This window comes from Peromyscus eremicus, chromosome 1, assembly GCF_949786415.1.
Source record: "Peromyscus eremicus chromosome 1, PerEre_H2_v1, whole genome shotgun sequence".
Lineage (NCBI taxonomy): Eukaryota > Metazoa > Chordata > Mammalia > Rodentia > Cricetidae > Peromyscus > Peromyscus eremicus.
In genome coordinates, this window is record NC_081416.1 from 7108799 (window position 1) to 7129169 (window position 20371).

General features: G+C 37.4%; 1 long non-coding RNA gene across 1 annotated transcript; it reads left to right on the top strand.

Annotated features, from left to right (window-relative positions):
* The first annotated feature begins 422 nt into the window (after positions 1–422).
* On the top strand, positions 423–1295 carry LOC131895489 (uncharacterized). Its single transcript, XR_009375197.1, has 3 exons — positions 423–606; positions 865–986; positions 1068–1295. It is a non-coding gene; the product is annotated as an uncharacterized LOC131895489 (long non-coding RNA).
* Positions 1296–20371: the final 19076 nt, after the last annotated feature.

The window sequence follows — 20371 nt, forward strand, 5'->3', positions numbered from 1 at the left end:
CACACTTTGATGGTATCTCTACAGCTCACTCTGTGTTCTACAATATCAGCCTATCCAGAAATATGTGTCTACTGGTGTAATAGTGGCATAAAGGTTATGGGGGTAAGCAACTGATTTTGTATTGGTCAACAGGAAAAAAAATCAGGCCTTGCACTGTAAACTTGGTTAAAAGCCCATGGCTCAGGAGGTTATAGACCCTATAGAGGATCCTAGTGTTGTTGTTTTGCTAAGGGACATGTTGTCAAACTGCCTGCTAAATATTTATAATTATCTCCTTGGCCAGAGAAGCTTCTCTCTGCAGTGGGCAGCAGTCAGCAGTTAATGCAGAGGCTCATAATTGATCCATGTGCTGACACTGAGTATTGGCTGTTCAAGCTTTAAATAGGATTATTATCAATGCTCTCTCCAAACACTTAGGAAGCATCAAGAAAAGAGGCAGAAAATAAAAAGAAAGAGCCAGAGGATGTGGAGGGATGCTGTGAAATGCTATCTTCAGGACACGGTGTCACCAGTGTACTCATGAACTCATTGCAGCTATGATTACCTATATAAGATCAAGTTCATGTTATCAGCCAGCATGCCAGCAGACAGCAGTGATTGGACTCAGTGAGTTATTAATGAAAAAGAGAGGATATGAATGGTGAAATGAGCATGTTAGGAGTACCTGAGAGGTGTGGGAGGACTTAGGGGCTGCTGAGAAGTAAAGAGGGAGTTGGGGTACATATGATCAAGAGTCATTGTTTACATGTATGAAATTGTTGAAGAATAATAGCTAGTCTTTTAAAAGATAGTCTGTTAAAAAAGATTGTTCCTAATCACTTTCCCTCCCTACTTAATGAATAAATACAAAATATATAATTGCAGACTTTGAGAAAGGCATGCTGGGATTTACTTTTTTGAAGAGAATAATGAAAGAAAGTTGTGTATTCTAAACGTGGTTGTAACAATCGTCCTGTGTTCAGCCAATGGGATCTTCAGGCTGTTTGGTAAGTGGTAGTGACCTAATTAACACATTAGCCTTGGACAAACAACCTGCCAACAAACACTTGAAAGGATTCCAATTTCAGCTCTGCCCATGATTAATGATCCGACCCTGAAGAAGAGACCTGAGGCTGAATACTAAACTTGAGTCCTGACTGCTGAGTGAGAACTGAACAGGACAGCTCTCTGAGCTCTCTGGGCTGGTAGAATATGAAGAGTGAGGGAAGGAGAATCATCTTGCTCTACTACTTTCTTTTCCTGTGAATCTTGGGATCTTGAGAAAAATGGCAAGATCTCTGAACCACATGATCCATTCCTAGCAATCAGAAAAAAATACATTCATCTTATGCATCAATTTACTGATATTCATTCAATGTCTTAGTTAATTTTTTTCTGTTGGTATGGAAATAGTAAAGAGAATATAATAGATAGTAGACACTGGAGGTTGAATAATGAAGAAAAAAGATTTGCTTACTTTATAGCTTTAGAGAATGAAATCTCACGATCAAGTAGTTACATCTGGTGAAGGCCTTAATCAACACCATGACATGATGGAGGACATGGGAAGAACAAGAGAAAGTGTTGCTGTGGGATGTATGGCAAATGTGTTGCTAATTAATCAATAAAACACTGATTGGCCGTTGGCTAGGCAGGAAGTATAGGCGGGGCAAGGAGGAGAATAAAGCTGGGAAGTGGAAGGCTGAGTAAGAGAGACACTGCCAGCCGCCACAATGAGAAACAGCTTGTGAAGATGCCGGTAAGCCACGAGCCATGTGGCAAGGTATAGATTAAAGGAAATGGATTAATTTAAGCTATAAGAACAGTTAGCAAGAAGCCTGCCATGGCCATACAGTTTGAAAGCAATATAAGTCTCTGTGTTTACTTGGTCGGGTTTGAGTGGCTGTGGGACTGGCAGGTGAGAGAGATTTGCCCTGACTGTGGGCCAGGCAGGAAAACTCAAGCTACAAAGTGTGGATAGAGGAGGAGAGTAAATTATAAGAGTCGACTTGATGTATGATACACTCTCATAGGAACCAGGCCCATGAGACCCTTATGATATCAACTTTTATGATAAAAGTATTAATTCCACTGGAGGGAGTGAATTGATCTTCTTCTTTATGAACCCCAACACTGCAGTACCATGAGTACTGGAATTAAGTTCCAATATGAGTTTTCACAGGGACGAACCACATTTGAACCATACCGTTCAATAAACACACACTGAGTACCATTTTTATCTCTTGTTTGCTGATTCTCTCTCTCTCTCTCTCTCTCTCTCTCTCTCTCTCTCTCTCTCTCTCTTTCTCTCTGTATGTGTGTGTGTGTGTGTGTGTGTCACACAGGCATACACACACACAGACATAGACACACACAAACACACACACACACACACACACACACACACACACACACACACACACACACACAGAGTCACTTTGTAGACCCCCAGGTACATTTTTCTAAAACCCAGGGGAAGATATTTCCAGTATGTACTTACCCAGAAATTGATTTTCCAGATTCTAGTTGTATAATAAAGGACACATCAGGCCCTGGAGACATTCTTGTCTATATCAGTAAGAACCAAAGCTAATTAATACACAGGAGAGCTTTTCTTTAGGAAAATATCAGCCCATTAGTGCAGATAAGAATAGTGGTCTCAGTTTATTGTGTGTGTAAATTCTAGTCACATAAATTCCAATTGCCCATGGAAGTATTTAACCTTTCATGGTCAAAATTGTTACAAGGAACATGAAGAGTACTGTGTTTTCCTCTCTCTAAATTTCATAAATGTAGATTTAGGTAGAAGAGAAATTGAGCACATGATGCAATCTCAGCTAAGCAATGAAGTTGTGTCTCATGAGGGAGAAATATGCTTTTCTCCTACTAATTAACCTGCCTTTGAAATTTTTGAATCACTAAGTAAAAGCCAAGTGAAGGTTTATGTCCCATAATATTCAGAACTGCCAAGAGACCAAACTTACAAACCACTGAATTCAATGTGTTAGAGGTCACTGGAGAACATACATGACAAGGTCAAGGTTTAATGATGAGGTAAGTGGTCTTCAAAGCTAAGGAAAATACATTATAACCTTTGGTGAAACTTTATACAAAACCTACTATGTGTGTTATGAACTATGTAATGAGTCTTTCTCTGTCCTGCCAGTCAGCTCCCAAATAATAACACAGAGACATTACATACTCATCACAGGAAAGATCTACCAAGATGAAGTTTCAATTCTGGACATTTATGCACCAAATACAAGGGTACCCATATGTGTAAAAGAAACATTACTAAAGCTTAAATCACACATCAAACCCCACACATTAATAGTGGGAAACTTCAAAACCTCACTCTCACTACTGGACAGATCTGCCAGATCAAAACTTAATAGAGAAGTTGAGGGACCTAATTGATGTTACGAGTCAAATGGACTTAATGGATATCTATAGAACATTACACCCTAACAAAAAAGAATATGCCTTCTTCTCAGCACCCCATGGATCTTACTCTAAATCAACCACATACTCGGTCACAAAGCAAATCTCAACAAGTACAAAAATATTGGAATAACCTCCTGTATTCTATCAGACCACCATGGCTTAAAGTTAGATTTCAACAACAACAAAAATTACAGAAAGCCTACGATCTCATGGAAACTGAATAATGCTCAACTGAATCACCAATGGGTCAAGGAAGAAATAAAGAAAGAAATTAAAGATTTCCTAGAATTCAATGAAAATGAAAGTACAACATACCCAAACTTATGGGACACTATGAAAGCAGTGCTAAGAGGAAAATTCATAGCACTAAACACCCATATAAAGAAGTTGGAGAAATCTCATACGAGTGACTTAACAGCACACCTAAAAGCTCTGGAACAAGGAAGCTTGGCCTATAGTTTAGGCTTGTTCCTAAGTAGCTCTTATAACTTAAAATTAAGCTATTTATATTAATTTATGTTCTATCATGTGGCACTACCTGTCTTCCATTTTGCACCTCCTGTTTCCTCTCCATGTCTCCTGGCACCTTCTGCAAACCTAGATTCCTCTTCCTCTTCCTTTCTCACCTCAGAAATCTCACTTATAAATTCAGCCCAGCTATTGGCTATTTATCTTTTTATTACACCAGTTACAACAGTACACCTTCACACAGTGTAAAAATATCCCACAACATTTCCCCCTTTTGTCTAAATAAAAAAGAAATGTTTATACTCTAACATAGTAAAACAATATACAATAAGAACAATTATCAAGTAAGAATTACATTCACAAACTTCAGTCCATGTGTATTTTGCAAATTTGGAGAAAGTACTGTATTATTTGTCCTATTTTAGTGAGTCCAAAGTTTTATACTTAAACCATCTATCATAACTTGTATTACCATCCTAAAAATATCTTTTTAGACCTAAGAACATCTTCTTAGATAAACAACTTAAACTTTTATGTTTTTTAACATTATAAACTTTATATCTCTTATGTAAGTTCTTTTTCTGAATTTGGTAACAAGGAAAACTATATACTATCTAGTCTTCAATTCCCATCAGAAACCCAAGAAAGATACAATAATACCTGAGTAAACAGGAAATGCAGAGCAAGCAATTTCCAACACTATAGAAATGACAGAGATACCTGGCTGTCTAGATAGTCACCCAAGTTTCCTTTGTTACGTTGGTGTTGCAATAATCCTAAATGGTCTTATAATAAAAGCCTAGTATTGGGGTAAATGCTGAAAGATCAGAGGAAACAAGGGAACAAGCCACAAGAGAAACTTCTCACCACTACCAAATCCTCAGGCCAAATTGAAGGTGCGATCCTATCTCCACAAATCTTCAGACTGCAAGCCTCTGAATCCCCAGCTAAAGGGCTTCTCATGTACTTTTTGTTCTTTTTAAAAACTAGAATCAACTGAACCTAAATAGTGCTGCTCGTACATGCACTGGTATGGGGTCCAAGCACTAAGGCTTAGGAAATCTACCAATGACTACAACCTCAAGGAAATGTGGCTCTCCCTTACTCCAGTATCCATCAAAAGCTCCTAGTTCATGAGGGGATTGAACCTTATGAACCTACCCTCACCCATGCTGGAATTTTGGCTGGCTTGATCTTTTTCAGGTCTTGTGCCAATAACCAAAGCTGCCATGAATTTATGTGTGGAGCAGCCATGAAAGTGTCTCATGTAGTCCAAGATAGCCTTGAACTTGTTGTATAATGGAAGTTAGTCTTGCATTCCTGGTTGTCTCCCCTCCACCTCTCAAGGGCCTGGATTACATGTGTGTATCTCAGCACTCTGTTGCCTTTTATGGTTTTATAAATATTATTACAAAAGTATTATTGTAATAGTCAAAGAGAAAGAAGAAAATGTAATATGCTGGCAATCAACTTTGAAGCCATGAGAAAAGAAAAACAATTAACAATTTATTATTCCATAATTTAAAAGCAAGATGAAAATTAATTCTTCATAGAAAAAAAAATAGGACAGAATTTACTAGTAACAGAATTTGGCCTTGACGGATTTTTAGTACATGTACTTCAGAAAAAAAACAAACCACATGGTTATAGAAGAAAAATCTAAGATACAACAAGTATTGACCATATGAAGAGCAAATGTGTAGATAAATGAAGACAATACTAATGATTAAATTTAAGAATATAGTGTAAAATATTGAGAGTAAGACAACTGATGAGAGGAATTAGTGGAATGTCGGAGTTGATGTGGCAGATAATTGAAATTAAAATACTCTTAGCTCCTTATTGCTCCATAGCAAAATGAAGGTGTTAACATTTATCGGGTTACAGGGCAGAATAGCAAGCACATACAAATTACAAAATTCCCACGAAAGACAGCAGCAACAGTGGGGAAAACCGCTAAGAGCAAGGCAAATGATACAAAATTAGTGTCATAAAATTATACACCTTAGACTATTTGGTTATAAGTGACATTCTAGAGACTATTTGTTGTAAGTGACATTCTGGAGACTAGCAAAGACATAAAATATGGAAAACACTCTAGAGGAGAGATGCAAACGTCACGAGAAAGAAGTCACAAGATGCAGACCATCCATAGGCAAACTCTGAGAAGCATTACTGATAAACGAGCAGTTGATAAGACAGATTCAAGGCAAAGAATACTGTTACAGATAAAGACGTTTACTAGATGGTAACAAAACTGTCAATTGACCAGGAAGGATAACAGAAGCTAAAATCATAGCTGTGGAGTCTATTGAACCAAAATTTGCCAGAACTCCCAAGAGACAGGACAACATCACTCTCAGCAAATGATAGCTCAGGTTAGAAGAAACTGGGAAGAACAGGAAAGGTTTTAGCTGTGCACTTGAAAAACCTGACTAATGAGCATAAGAAATAGGTCTCCAGCCATCCAGAGATGCAAAGCTGTTTTTAGCGTACAGGGAAGTTTACAATGATTGATAATAAATTCCCAAATGGACTATTATATATTGTACTACAATAAAATAAAATCATTTTACAAATTAACTATGCCACCAAGAAACAAAAAAAATGAGCTGTAGTCTTGGAGCTTTTAAGACAAGTTGTAGAAAGAACTATGGGTCAAAGCAGCCAATACGGAAACAGATAATCTGAATTTTGAGATTCTTGGGAGACTTACTATAGACAGACAGTATTTATCTTAAAAAAGGGCTAAAGCATATGATGAGCATCTAATATAGAAATCATAGAAAGAATAACAAAATATAAAAATGAAAGTAAAAATGTATGATTAAGGAAGTTTTTATAAATCAGATAACAAATAGAATTTTCAAAGCCAACAATTATTTTTCAAATTACAGAATAATGCAATGAAAACATGTTAATAAGAATAAAGAATAAAGAAGTCACATAAATTAGGAGTGCAAATAAAAACCAAACTGTATATAAAGTAATGATTGAAGTTCCAGGGATGATTAGGCCAATAAATTTGAATAAGTAAATGGAATGAGCTAAATACCAGGAAAAGTAACATTGAATGCATAATGAGTCTTATTAACAAAAATATTAGGTCCTCATTTCCTTACAGATCAATGCTACAAAAAAATTTGAAGTATAGTTATACCCAATATCACATAAATTCATTCAATGAAAAGACTGTGTTCAGGAATCAAGTTATTATGACCTAGATACCAAAATCAGACAAGAATAGCACAAAAGGGAAGATTATATGTTTGTTTCACTCATAAAATACTTGAAATTTTCTGAACAAAATAGCACCCTGAACTCAATAATGTGCTATCAAAGATAATAACTTTTAATCATCCTAGAATTGAAAGGTTATTATAAATAAAAAATCTATTAAAATGTAAATAATAACCATTAATAGATTAAAAGAGAAGACCCATATATGAATCTGGGACGATATAGCAGAAACGTTTGATGAATTCAGTATCTATTAATGATTTTTAAATATTTGGAAAAAGTAGGATTATGTATTTATTCTGATGTTATCTGCCAGAAGCATGCTGAGAGAACTTTAAAATAATGAATGAGGAAACGATACTGCCTTTCCTTGGTTCTGTTCAAAACATCATCATATGTTCTAGTTGATACAAAATGGCAAGGCTGCACTAGTGATGGATGCACATACATTCTTCTTATTATTTGGGCTTCTTATAATAGTACCTGTGATGAATATATTGTTTTGAATGTTTAGAATACTTTATAAGTAATAAATGAAAAATGCCCAATATACTTTTGAGTTGAAGTTTTGAAGGCTAAGCTTGAATCCGTTTTGCTGCTGTATCAAAATACTAGAGCGGGCGTGTTTTTTTCAATCTGAAATGTTCCCCCAAGGCTCATTCATGCTTTGAACACTTGTCCATGAATTAGTGGCAATAGATTGGGAGACTGTAAAAGCTTTAAGACAGTAGATGGGAATACATACAGAGAGATTCACAAGTGGACAGGTGCAGAGAGTGAGAGTCCTTGGAACACCCCATCTTAAATGGGATGTTGTCATCAAATCTCTCCCCTCAGGGCTCAGGTAGTTATGCTGAAGAGGAGGAAGAAAGATTGTAAGAACCAATGGTGGTGGAGGACACCAACGAAACTGTCTTCCAGACACAGTAGGACCGGCACACGTGTGAACCCACAGAGACTGTGGCAACACGTACAGGGCCCACACGGTGTAAGTCAGATGGGTTCCCAGGGCTGAGAGGGGAAGCAGACACAAACCCCAATCCCAAACCCCGGAGCTACCTGCAATTGATAACTGCTTGCAAAAGAAAGCTTAAGTTTTCTAAAATGAAGTCTCATTGGGTATACAAACCACTGTTAAGGGCAGGCCCCATGCCCAGAAGCAGATAGACAACAGAAAATTAACTTAATGGTGTTTTTGGAGGGTTTTTGTTTTTGTTTTTGTTTTTGTTTTGGGGTTTTTTTGGTTTTTTTTTTGACTCACAGTGCTTTGTCTGGGCACTTTTTTAAACCTTACAGATCTTTTACTTGCATATTATGGTTTCCTATTTTGTTTTAATGGATTTTCTCTGTGTGTGAATATGTGTGTCTCAGTATCTGTATTTGTTTCTTGTGCTTTTTCTTTGGCTTTTTCTTTCTGTTTGTTTTCCTGTTCTGATTTGTTTTTATTTTATTTTATTATTATTTTTAGATGCCTATTTGTATTCTAATGAGAGACAGGAAGAAAGGATGTGGATGGGGTTGGGGATTTAGCTCAGTGGTAAAGCGCTTGCGAAGCAAGCACAAGGCCCTGGGTTAGGTCCTCAGCTCTGGAAAATTAAAAAAAAAAAAAAGAAAGAAAGAAAGAAAGAAAGAAAGCATGTGGATATGGGTGGGTGGGGAAGTGAGATGGATCTGGGAAGATTTGGGGGAAAGGAAACCATGATCAAAATATACTGTATGAAAAAAGTCCACATTCAATTAAAAAAATAAACCTAGAGAAAAATGGCTGGAGAGATAGTTCAGCCCTTAAAGGCTAGGCTCACAGTCAAGTAAAAACAAAACAAAACAAACAAACAAAAAAGAGATGTAGGCTTAGTTGGTGGAAACAGGACTTTGGAGGTTAGACCCAGGCCCTGGTTCCAGCGCTGTTGTTTGGTTCCAGTTCTACTGTGGCACAAAGGACACTTCACGCCGCCATGGCTCCCCATGGCGGTGCTCTAGGAACCATGAGTCAAAACAAACTTCTCCTTTACTAAACTGCTTCTGTCTGGCACTTTGATCAGAGTAATGCAGAAGTAACTAACACAGAGAACTAGTTCCAGAAGCATGATGGGGTCATTGCTGTGATTAAGCCCAGTCTCATGTTTCTTGCGCCTTTGATACTGGGTCGAATATGGAACACCTTGGAGAGATAGGCTAGGGAAACTCTGAAATATTGTGATTAAAAAAAAAAATCAATGGACTCTTCTGTGTGGCTCTGGAAACTGCAATGTGAATAGAGAAACAGAGAGCAGAGGAGAGCTCACACAGCTCTAGAAACAAGGGATCTGTGTGGTAGTGCACTAGGACAGGCCTCTGAATCTGCTTTCTTTTGCAGTCTCTTTTCACTTAAGGCACATTTACCTGACCCTGGATATATATGTGCATAAAATAGATATACACATAATTTCCTGTTAAATACAACATTTTAAAAAACTACTTGTATATAAACTTTATCATTATTAAAGATACACATTTGTATGGATAGGCTTGCTTACTTTCACATAAAGCATTAAAATTGGCAAAATACTAGATGTATGTAGAACATATTCAATATTTTTATAGGTTGATCAATATTTTGATTTTATAATCATTTATAAATGAGGATACTACTTTGAACAAATATATGATACAAAATGGAAGAAATATGTTTAGAACCATTTTTAGAAATTTTGTCCTGATCCCAAGCCAAAAGTTGTTTCATATGTTTTTAGAAACTCAAGTCAGCAACACAAATGATTTTAAACTTTCTGCCACAATACAATCCAAAGATTTACAAACACTGGTATATACTGAGGAATGACAATAAGAAAATTTTAAAACATACGTTTTATTATTAAAACATTATTGTAAGGGGACTGCAATTCCTACACACAATATCCTCAAATCTGAGCGAAGGTATTTCATACAACCTTTGTTGGAATTATGTGAATTGAATGCACCCAGTGATCAAAGTTTTTATGTGTGTGTTATTTGAGACAACTCAGTTTTATTACACGTTTGAATTTGAATTAATTTTTCGTCATCTTGATTTCCAAGACCTTTTACTATTGCAGTCAGTTACACAGCCCTGTATGAGGCTACAACCTAGACTTTTATAAAAGATTTATTATTTATTTGTGTGTGTTTGTGTGTGTGTGTGTGTGTGTGTGTACACACACGCATGCGTGCGCATGTGCGTTCATGCAGGCGCCAACAGAGTACAGAAGAACCTGTCAGATCCCCTGAATTTGGAGTTGCAGGCAGCTGTGAGCTCCTGACTTCAGTGATGAGAACTGAACTTGGAACCTCTAGAATGCAGTAACTGCTCTTAACCACTGAGCAAGAGTTCAAGAAGGTGGAGACCAGAGGCTACTCATGGAACATTTTGTCAAATAATCTGTCTACATTCTGCTCGTGTGCTGAAAACTTAATTGAGGCTGATTTCAAAAGTAAAAGACTAATCTATTTGGAAGAGGAAATTTCTAGAGAGCAAAACAACATTCAGTCTGTGACATAGTTAATGCCAGCTGCTTTGAGCAAGGTTTACTGTGAGGATCGGGAACAAATAGCAACATAGAAAAAAGTAGAAAACTGCTTAGGAAAATAAGAGCATGAATACATTTAAAGTAAGTGTGGGAAAATGACTGAAGTTTTTAATGAGAGCAGTACAATAAGAAGAAAAAAAGCCACGTGTTTTGTACTTGGACAAAAGGAAAAGTGTCTTAAGGATCAGACTCATAGATCAGTGCCATACTCAGCCATCATCAGAGAAGCTAGAGAAGCTTCCTCCTGCAGCAGATGGGAACAGATTCAGAGACCCATAGCCAGACATTATACTTTGGAACTACATCAAATTTCTCCCCTGAGGGCTCAGGGAGTCCTGATGAAGAGAAGACAGAAAGAGTGTAAGAGCCAGAGGAAACAGAGGACACCAGAGCAACTCCCTCTTCAACATTAGCAAAGCTCACAGGAACTCCGAGAGACCGAAGCAGCAGGCTCAAGGCCTCCACAACTCTGCACCAGTCCTCTGCCTATACCATGGCTTTTAGTTAAGTATTTTATGGGATTCCTGAGTGTGGGACTGAGTGTGTCTCTGTTTCTTGTGCCCTCTCTTGGATTCTTTACCTCCTGTTTGCTTGTTTTGTCCAATTCCAATGTGTTAGTTTTCGTGTTACCATATTTTATTTTATTGTATCTTATTTTGTTTTATCATTATCCCTTAGAAACCTGTTTGTTTTCTAATGACAGACAAAAAGGGAGTTGATCTAAATGGGGTTACAGGGTGGGGAAGAGCTGGGAGAAGTAAAGGGAAGGAAAACCATAATCATAATATACTGTGTGTGGGTGGGGAAATCTATTTTCTATAAAAGGAATTAAAAAAAAAAAGAATCACAGAATGCCTGTAATGGCTACCAATATTTTCAAATAATAAAAGTGCAGCATAGGTAATATAGTCAATGTTCTCACCCAGATTTTGACATATTACCAGTAAGCATCAGTCTGAGCAGCGTCAGTTTAGATTGAAAATGTGCCAGGTTTATTAACATCACAATTAATAGAATTTTTAACTGAGTTGATGATTCTGTTAATAATGTATATGACTTTTTTTTTCTAAAATGAGTTGTATAATTATTTCTGTCAAGTGTATTTTTTTATAACATTTATTTTGCAAAATTTCAGAAGTGGAGTCAGGGAACATTTCAACAGATATGCAAGAATCCAAGCAGAATTTCAAACTATTGTTTATTTCTCTAAAAAACAAAAACAATTTGTCCTTCAAAGAAGAAGGAGGAGGAAAAGGGAAAGAAGGAAGGAAGGAAGGAAGGAAGGAAGGAAGGAAGGAAGGAAGGAAAGGAGGGTACCCCAAAACTTGAGAAGTGTCCTCCTCAAATGAAGTCAAACAGTGGGGTGTTTTCCTAGGTTTCACTTAAGCCCTCAGAGGCCACTGATCAAGTCCAAATGGGCCTGACTACCTCTTGATCTCTAAGTAGTACTGGCGTCATGTATATGATGCTCCTTTGGCAGGCCCACACTTCAAAGGCAAGAGTCACAGGTCATCGAGACGCTCACCCAGATTCTTTAGAAAGCTGGAGAGGCCATGAAAGCATGCCTTTTGAGTGTTGACTCAACTTAAACAGAGTTTCTCATAAGGAGAAAACAGAGAAAAGCTGGAGGGGAAAGCAGAGGGCTTGGCTGCATAAGCTGGTTCTCTTTCTTTTAATGTGTGGGGGTTTGTATTATCAACATTGTATTTAAGAGTTGAAAATGACCTAAATGTCTAGAAATTGGGAGAAAGATTTTAAAATGAGAAATATGGTTGGCCATAGGAGATTTTAAAACTGAATGTTCTCACGGTTCTGTAGAAAAATGGAAAAATGGTTCTGATCTGGGTGAAAGACTCTGTGCACAGAATCATGCTTTCCCACATCCACTGTGAACTTCCAACTTCCACTGCCATTATGAGTTTATAAAATATGCATGCATGAAAACACAGATGGGAGTGTAATGCACCAAAGAGAACATTGTGTTAGGAAGTGGGATATGGCTGAAATTTAGTTTTTCCTTTTCAGAAGTGTTAACTATGTCCTCATTTAAAATTTTAAGAAGTTACTGGTGATATCAGTAAGTTGATCATGTTTTTAAACTTTAAATCTTCTTTCACAGATGTTATGAAGGAAAAACATCCCCTCAAATTACACTGAATTTTATTTTTTGTGAGGTTTTTCATGTGTATACCCACAGCCATTGTGAATACACTATTTTTTTTTTTTTTTTTTTGGCTTTTCAAGACAGGGTTTCTCTGTGTAGCTTTGGCGCCTTTTCTGGAACTCACTTTGTAGCCCAAGCTGGCCTCTAACTCATAGAGATCTGTCTGCTTCTGCCTCCTGAGTGCTGGGATTAAAGGCGTGCACCACCACTGCCCAGCTGAATATACTATTTTCTATTATACTTTTCCCATTTGTAATTATTTTGCTCTATTTAGTATGTGTGGGTTTTTTCTTTCATTTACTCACTTGAACAGTAATCCTCCATACTGATATTCCATAATTTATTTTACAATCAAAACTTTGCCATGCATGGAAGTTTTATATCCTTTGATTTTCCTTTTTTAAATAGTAAGAAAATGTTCACTTTATACACAGATTTTTTCCCTTGATTGAATGATTATCTTGTAGAAGATAGAAAGAAGATTCTTAGTCAAAAGTGGGCACTGTTTTAACTTTGATAGGTACACTTAAGTTCCTCTGTAAAAAAGTAATGGAAAATGTGTTGTCTAGTATATCCCTCTGGAATGGAGTGGAATCACTCACTTATGATTCTAGGATAAGCTTGTCATTCTCTGTATGTTGAGATATACATTTTAAAGATAGAATCTAATGAATGGATGAGTGAAGACAAACAGAATGATAGCAGTAATAAATAACTCCTTATGTTTGTTATCTTCTTTGATGGCTACAAAATATGGCTCAGTTTGATTGTATGCATTTACTAGTAATGACAGGGATTAAATGGCTGTTCCAAAGTCACTCAAATAGCTATCTGCAGGCTTCTACTGATGCTTATCTAAATTTCCAGACCATTATGCCAGGATGGCCTCTTGTAAATACATGTAAGACTGATTTTTATCATCAGAAAGTTAGGAGTTGAGAGAGGAGCTATAGATTGCACAGTAAGAAATAGATTTGTCAGCCGGGCGGTGGTGGCGCATGCCTTTAATTCCAGTACTCGGGAGGCAGAGCCAGGCGGATCTCTGTAAGTTCGAGGCCAGCCTGGGCTACCAAGTGAGTTCCAGGAGAGGCGCAAAGCTACACAGAGAAACCCTGTCTCGAAAAACCAAAAAAAAAAAAAAAGAAATAGATTTGTCTCTAGTTGCATAAGCTTTATCAAATCTTACAAACATTCTGAATTTTAGTTTTGAAGTAGAAAATGGGGGTGCTAATAGAATTTGCTTCATATTGTTGCTGTGAAGAAATTATCTTACAGTCTATGTTAAAAATTTACTAGGCACCCCCATGGAGCATCATTTAGTTCATGTTAGCAAGATAAAACAGGTCCAGATTCTTTTAAGTTTGTCAAGGAAGTTGTATTAGTTGCCTTTCTTGTTAGTGTGACAAAAGGCCTGTACAGAGAAGTTCAAGGAAGGAAGAGTTTATTTTAGCTCTACTATGTCAGGAGGGCACAGCAGCAGAAGTGTAAGGCAGCTTGGCCCCATTGCATCGCAGTCACAGTCAGAGAGCAATAAATGCTGATGCTCAGCTAGCTCCCTTTCTCTTTTTTATTCAATCTGAGTCTCTAGTCCATTGAATGGTGCTGTCCACATTTAAGGTAAGTTTTCCCACCACAGTTAACCTACTCCAGAAACTCCCTCACTGATAGACCCCAAAGTTTGTCTTGTTTGACTTTTGATTACGTCAAGTTGACAATCAGTATTAACTGTCAGAGAAGTCAACATGATCAACCATCATCGATTTTTTTTTTCTTCAAGGCCACTGTAGGACCCAAGATATTCCATGGGGTTTTGCAGGAACAGCCTCTCAGTTTGGCCTGGGAATACCCTTCCTCCCTAACACAAATTTTCCTTTGTGTCAGCTGTTCCCATTTATGAGAGAACAAAGAGTCTTGTCTGGGGAGCTCATCTTTTGTGATTTCTGTGTGTTGCTCTGTTCTTCACCATTGTTTTAGCTTTTCATTATGGATCCAAACAACATTTTGCTGCTCTTCATTTTGTCTTGACTTTGCCTTTTAAACTACTTGAGGTATTATGTCATTCTGCAGCAGAACTAGACATGAATCATAGAAACCAAATTTTATTGGGGCATTCTTCAACATTGCAGGCTTGTTGCTTTGTCAGAGACAATGAGATGTGTTGTTTTACAGAATTCCACTGAATGATTGTCTAAATAGACAGTATTAGTGACAAAAACTTAGAATACAACTGATTATATTTATAGCACATGTTTGGGGGAGAGCGATGGTTTGGAAATGAAAGACAATAGGCCATTTCTATGTCTAATCTGTATTTATGTGGTTCCAAATCCAGGATACAAAAATAGATATCTTTTCCCAGATAGAAAAGCACTGACCATATATTAAGCCAATCACGTTTTGTTAATCTAAAAATATCAGGGACGGAGTGGCCCAGACAATGCAGTTCTTTCTCTTTGACTGTAACTATTTGGTGTTAAAGATGTCTTTTGTAATCTGTGGTGCTATTGTGTTCCCCAAAATATTGTGTACCTTAATAAACTTATCTGGGGTCAGAGAACAGAAAAGCCACAAGATACTTAGGCTAGAAAATGTTAGCACATGCCTTTAATCCTAGCACTCCAGAGGTAGAAATCCCTCTGGATCTCTGTGAGTTCAAGGCCGCATTGGAAACAGCCAGGCATGGTGACTCACGCCTTTAATCCCAGAAAGTGAGCCTTTAATCCCAGGAAGTGATGGCAGATAGCAGAAAGGTTATAAGGCGTGAGGACCAGAAACTGGAAGCATTTGGCTGGTTAAGCTTTCGGGCTTCTAGCAGCACAGTTCAGCTGAGAGCCATTGGGATGAGGACACAGAAGCTTCCAATCTGAGGAAACAAGACCAACTGAGGAATTGGCAAGGTGAGATAGCTGTGGCTTGTTCTGTCTCTCTGATCTACCAGCATTTCACCCCAATAACTGGCCCCGGGTTTGATTTTATTAATAAGAACTTTTAAGACTCATGCTACAGTAATCTCATTTTTTTTCTTAAGAATTTTTATCTGCAGTGTTGGGGATCAGACTAAGGCACACCAGGCAAGTCCTCTAGGATTGTCCTTTCTCCCCTACATTTTCATATATGGGTCAGTTGATTGGCCATTTACAAAGGCTCTTGTTAAATTTGGGATTTGGGAGTGGAGATATGAATTTATTCTTTAAATCACTCATATTACCCTTCTGTTTTCTTTTTATTTCTCTCTAAGTGCCTTATATTCCCAACATTCTACTTAAATGCTCTAATATCAAGACTCATCACTTTGTGTATGTTGACAAATCCATGGCCACGTCTTGCCTCACATGTCCCCTAAGGAGCATTTAGCTTAGTTGAAGCAGTGTTCTTTCCGAGGTTACAGGAAAATGACTTTGTCTGGTTTGTTTGTCTTATTTTTCACCAACATCCAGATTTTCATGATGTATACTGTAGCTTGTATGACTCTTTTGAATATCTCCAACAGAGAAATATGCAGGCAATGATAGTTTCTACTTCTCACACTGAAACACAGTTTTGTCACTATCTTTTAAATTTTTGGACATGTATGGTGTCAGTTTTGATTTGAAGAGTTATGAGATCTTCTAGAGACCTTGCCTGACACATGCATAGCCAACCCTCTCCTTAAGCAGCATTGCCCACCGAAGTGCTTCCCTGACACTGAGAAATGCCAACTAGTGCATCATTGTTACCCAAGTGCACAGGTTATGTGCGTGTCCCTCCTCCCTCCAGAATGTGTGAGTCTGTCCACATGCAAAATGATTCATGTCTGCTGGGAAGGCTCAGGGGATAGTTGCATTGCCCTAAAATTTCTCTGTGCTTTGTATAATCATTCCTTCTACTGCCACTCAACTATGTCAAGTGCTTATCTTTTTATTTTCTTCTTAATTAGTCTCTTTCAGGTGTCATCTAGTTGGACTCATATAGGATATAGCCTTTTTAGCCATTTTTCTTAAATATACTAATATGCATTTAATGTTCACTCTGTGTGGGTGTTTCATTGGTTTTTGGCACCAGCTAGTAGACCCACCACAGTCTTCTGTCCACCTACCCACTAAAGGACATTCTTGGTTGCTTCTAAGTCTTTGTAGCAATAAATAAAGTTTCTTTAAATACCCATGTATTTTACTTCCCTTGTTTATTCTTGTATTTGTTTCTGGCTTTGAGCCTTTTAAAGGCTTTAATTTAAAAAAAAAAAGTACTTGTATATACATTTGTGTGGGAGTGGGGCAAACACACCACAGTGTGCCTGAATTCAGAGGACAACGTGCAGGAATTGTTCTCTCCTTTTGTCATGTGGGTTCCTTAAAGAGCAAGAATAGTAAGTATTCTGAATATGAAAAATAAAATAATTAGCTCCTAAACTTTTCCACAAAGCTTTAATAAAATGTTTAATATATTTCATGACTAAGGAAGAAGAGATTGTAAAAGTATAAGTTCTTTCAAATTTCATACTTATATGAACTGAACATTCTTTTAGGGGTTTCTGGGTCCTTTTACACACACCACACACAGACACAGACACACACACACACACACACATACACACACACACACACATTTTTTCCCCACACACCACCATCTTGTTTGGATTGAGCAAGCAAGTTGTGAACACTTGTGAATCTGATGATAGGTCACTTCGCAGGAATTTTGCAGTTCTTTTTTGATCTTCTTTGTTCTGGTATTGAAGGATCCACTAACTTCCAGTAGCTCCCCCTGCAGAACAGACAGCATCTGCCTTGGCTCTTTGGTGACCCTTAGGTAAGGCAAGGTCATTGCTGTCCTTCTGAGGTGGAAGACACTTCCCTGGGCCCACCAGCTTGTTTTAAACGGCACTGATGGATCCAGGGCAGAAATGGACCTCCAGTGTCCTCATCTCTGAAGCCTTGCTTCCACAAGAGAACTCAGTCATCCAGACCACATCTTTCTGCCTTTTGAAATGCTCCTATTGCTTTCTCCATTGCTTCCAGGGTGTATGGTTATACCTCATGGAGAGGAGCAGGAGGGTCATGACTATGCTACTGTGTGAATACTATCGATGGCTTGTTAACTCCTCATATAACAATATATTTCAGAGCTGAGGAGATAGCTCAGAGGGTAAAGTCCTTGCTGTATGAGCATGAAAATCTCACTTTGTATTCCCAGCATTCATTTATAAAAAGCCTGGCACTAAGATGTGGGGCAGGGACAGGCAGATCCCCAGAGTTAATCAATCCAATTAGTGAGATCCAGGTTAAGAAAGAGACCTTGTCTCAAAATATAAAGTGGAGAGTGACTAAAGATGGCACCCATCGTACACCTGCTGTGTACATGGGCACACATGAATTCACCTTCACATATACACACATATACACCCCCCACACACAAATATAAACACAAAGGGTATGTGGGGGGACATGTAAAATTAAAGTGGATTTTAAATGAAAGTCAAAAATAGACACACATTCAGCATTTTTTAAATTCTGGGGCACATTTTTTAGGTGTTAACTAATATTTAGATATTTTCTAAAATGTTCGTTTCCCACACTGGAGTTGCCTATACACAAACATTTGCATTCTTGCTAATTTAGTGGATACCTATTGTTGTACAAGGTGGCAATGGTGTAGGGAGGAGCTGGATGAATATACAGTTACAGATGACTGAGAAACTAGCTCAGAAAACATATATATTGGAAGAATTTTCTATAGGGAGTAGGGAGAAAATTTCCCCAAGAATAAATCAGACAATATTATCTTCTCTCCTAAGAGTGAGGAGATTCCCCATCGCTTATTGGTTCTAATCAAATATATCTGCTGCTTCAGTAGTAAGAATTTAAACTATTTCAATCTTTTCTTCCCCAGGCAAGAAATACAATAAATGTTTTATTAAAAAATCTGTGGAAAATTTTATTAGCCAGCATTGTTGGTAAGCTGTTTCTTCTAAATTTGAAGAAGTTTAATTTTGTTAAATCAATCATAATTATTAACAAATTTCTGTTCACAACACTAAATATGAAAAAAATTAAGTAAGTCCTTGGGTCTTAAACATAAAATGTCTCACCTGACAGCCATCAATACAAATGACTCTAAGCTTTAATTGCAACATCATGAGATTGACTCATTTGTCACCATTTGGAATCTCATCAAGAAGTAAGAAATGTCAGAGTTTTTTTCAAAGCCACTTATGAATTTGTGAGATAATTAATTACATGGCTTCTATTTGGAAAAACATCGTGTCATTTTTAGACATAAACATTAATTAACATGGGTAAAATTTTATATAAATCAATTAAAAACATGTAAATGCCTTGTAGATGTCCTGTGTTGTCATAGTTTTGTGACATATGCATCAAGCATGTTCCATGGCCCAGTGGCTGGATTTAGAGACAACAAATGCATGTTTGCTGAGAACCTGAGATTGGTCATCAGTAAGGAATGAGTGCTGGGAGGAAGGATTCAAAGAAGAATGGATCACAGAAGTCTGTATTGTAAGAAACCAAGAAAACTGACAGGTCAGACCTAGAGATGGCAAGGAACTTGGCTGATGGTTCCTAAATGAACAGAGTAACATGCTCAGGAAAGGGGTGAAGTTCAGAGAAGAGTACAGGGACAAGACAAGTAGATAATTTCCTCAGGTCTTAAGAGAAAGCATTGGGCCTGTTTATCAAGGGCTGTGCAAATTCCTGGGGTAAACATCAACATTCTGGTTCTCTAGCTCCAGCCTCTCTGATCAGCTGAAGAAAAATGAAAACTCGAAATTTGGTCATTTTCACATCGTGTGGCCATAACTAACATGGTTGTTTTTCTGTTTTTATTTTATTTTATTTTTTGTGGTTCTTCATTCCTTTCTCCTTTTCTTCTCCAGATATTCTGACTCCTGCTGCTTTGAGGGTACCTTTCCTGCAGTTACCCGACACTGAAAATGTGAATCTACTTTTAAGTGAAATAAGCCTAGCTTATTTTCTTTCTTTCCTTTTTTTAAAAGCAAATCTCTCCTCTGAAGAAAACTCTGCCCTGAAATTTTGTTTTTAACTGTTGGTTGTTTACATAGGCTTTAGTGATAGAGGAGTGACATAGTATTGAAATATCATCTCAGAACGTCATTCCTTAACTTCTTTGCATGTGTATGTTCAGAGCATACATAACAGAGCACACAGGGCATCCCCATGCATTCCCATCAGTGTTCTCCACCAGAATGACACATGTCTTACCACTTTTGAATACATTTTGACATCTCATTATTACCGAAAGTACATAATCACTATTTAGCTTCATTCTTGGTATTATCTATTCTTTGGGTTTGGAGAAATATGTAATGCCATGTATCCATTTCTTTTTCCTAAAAGTCCTCTGTGCTCTACCTCTTCATTCCTCCTCTATTCTCTGACAGGGCTGTCAACCACTTCTAATTTTTATTCTTGACTTAGTTTGTCATAGAGTGCCTGTTTTGTTTTGTTTTTTCTTATGATAGGTTTGCTTTATGTAGACTCTTTTTCAAGAGGTAACTAAAGGGCTGTGGAGATAGCTG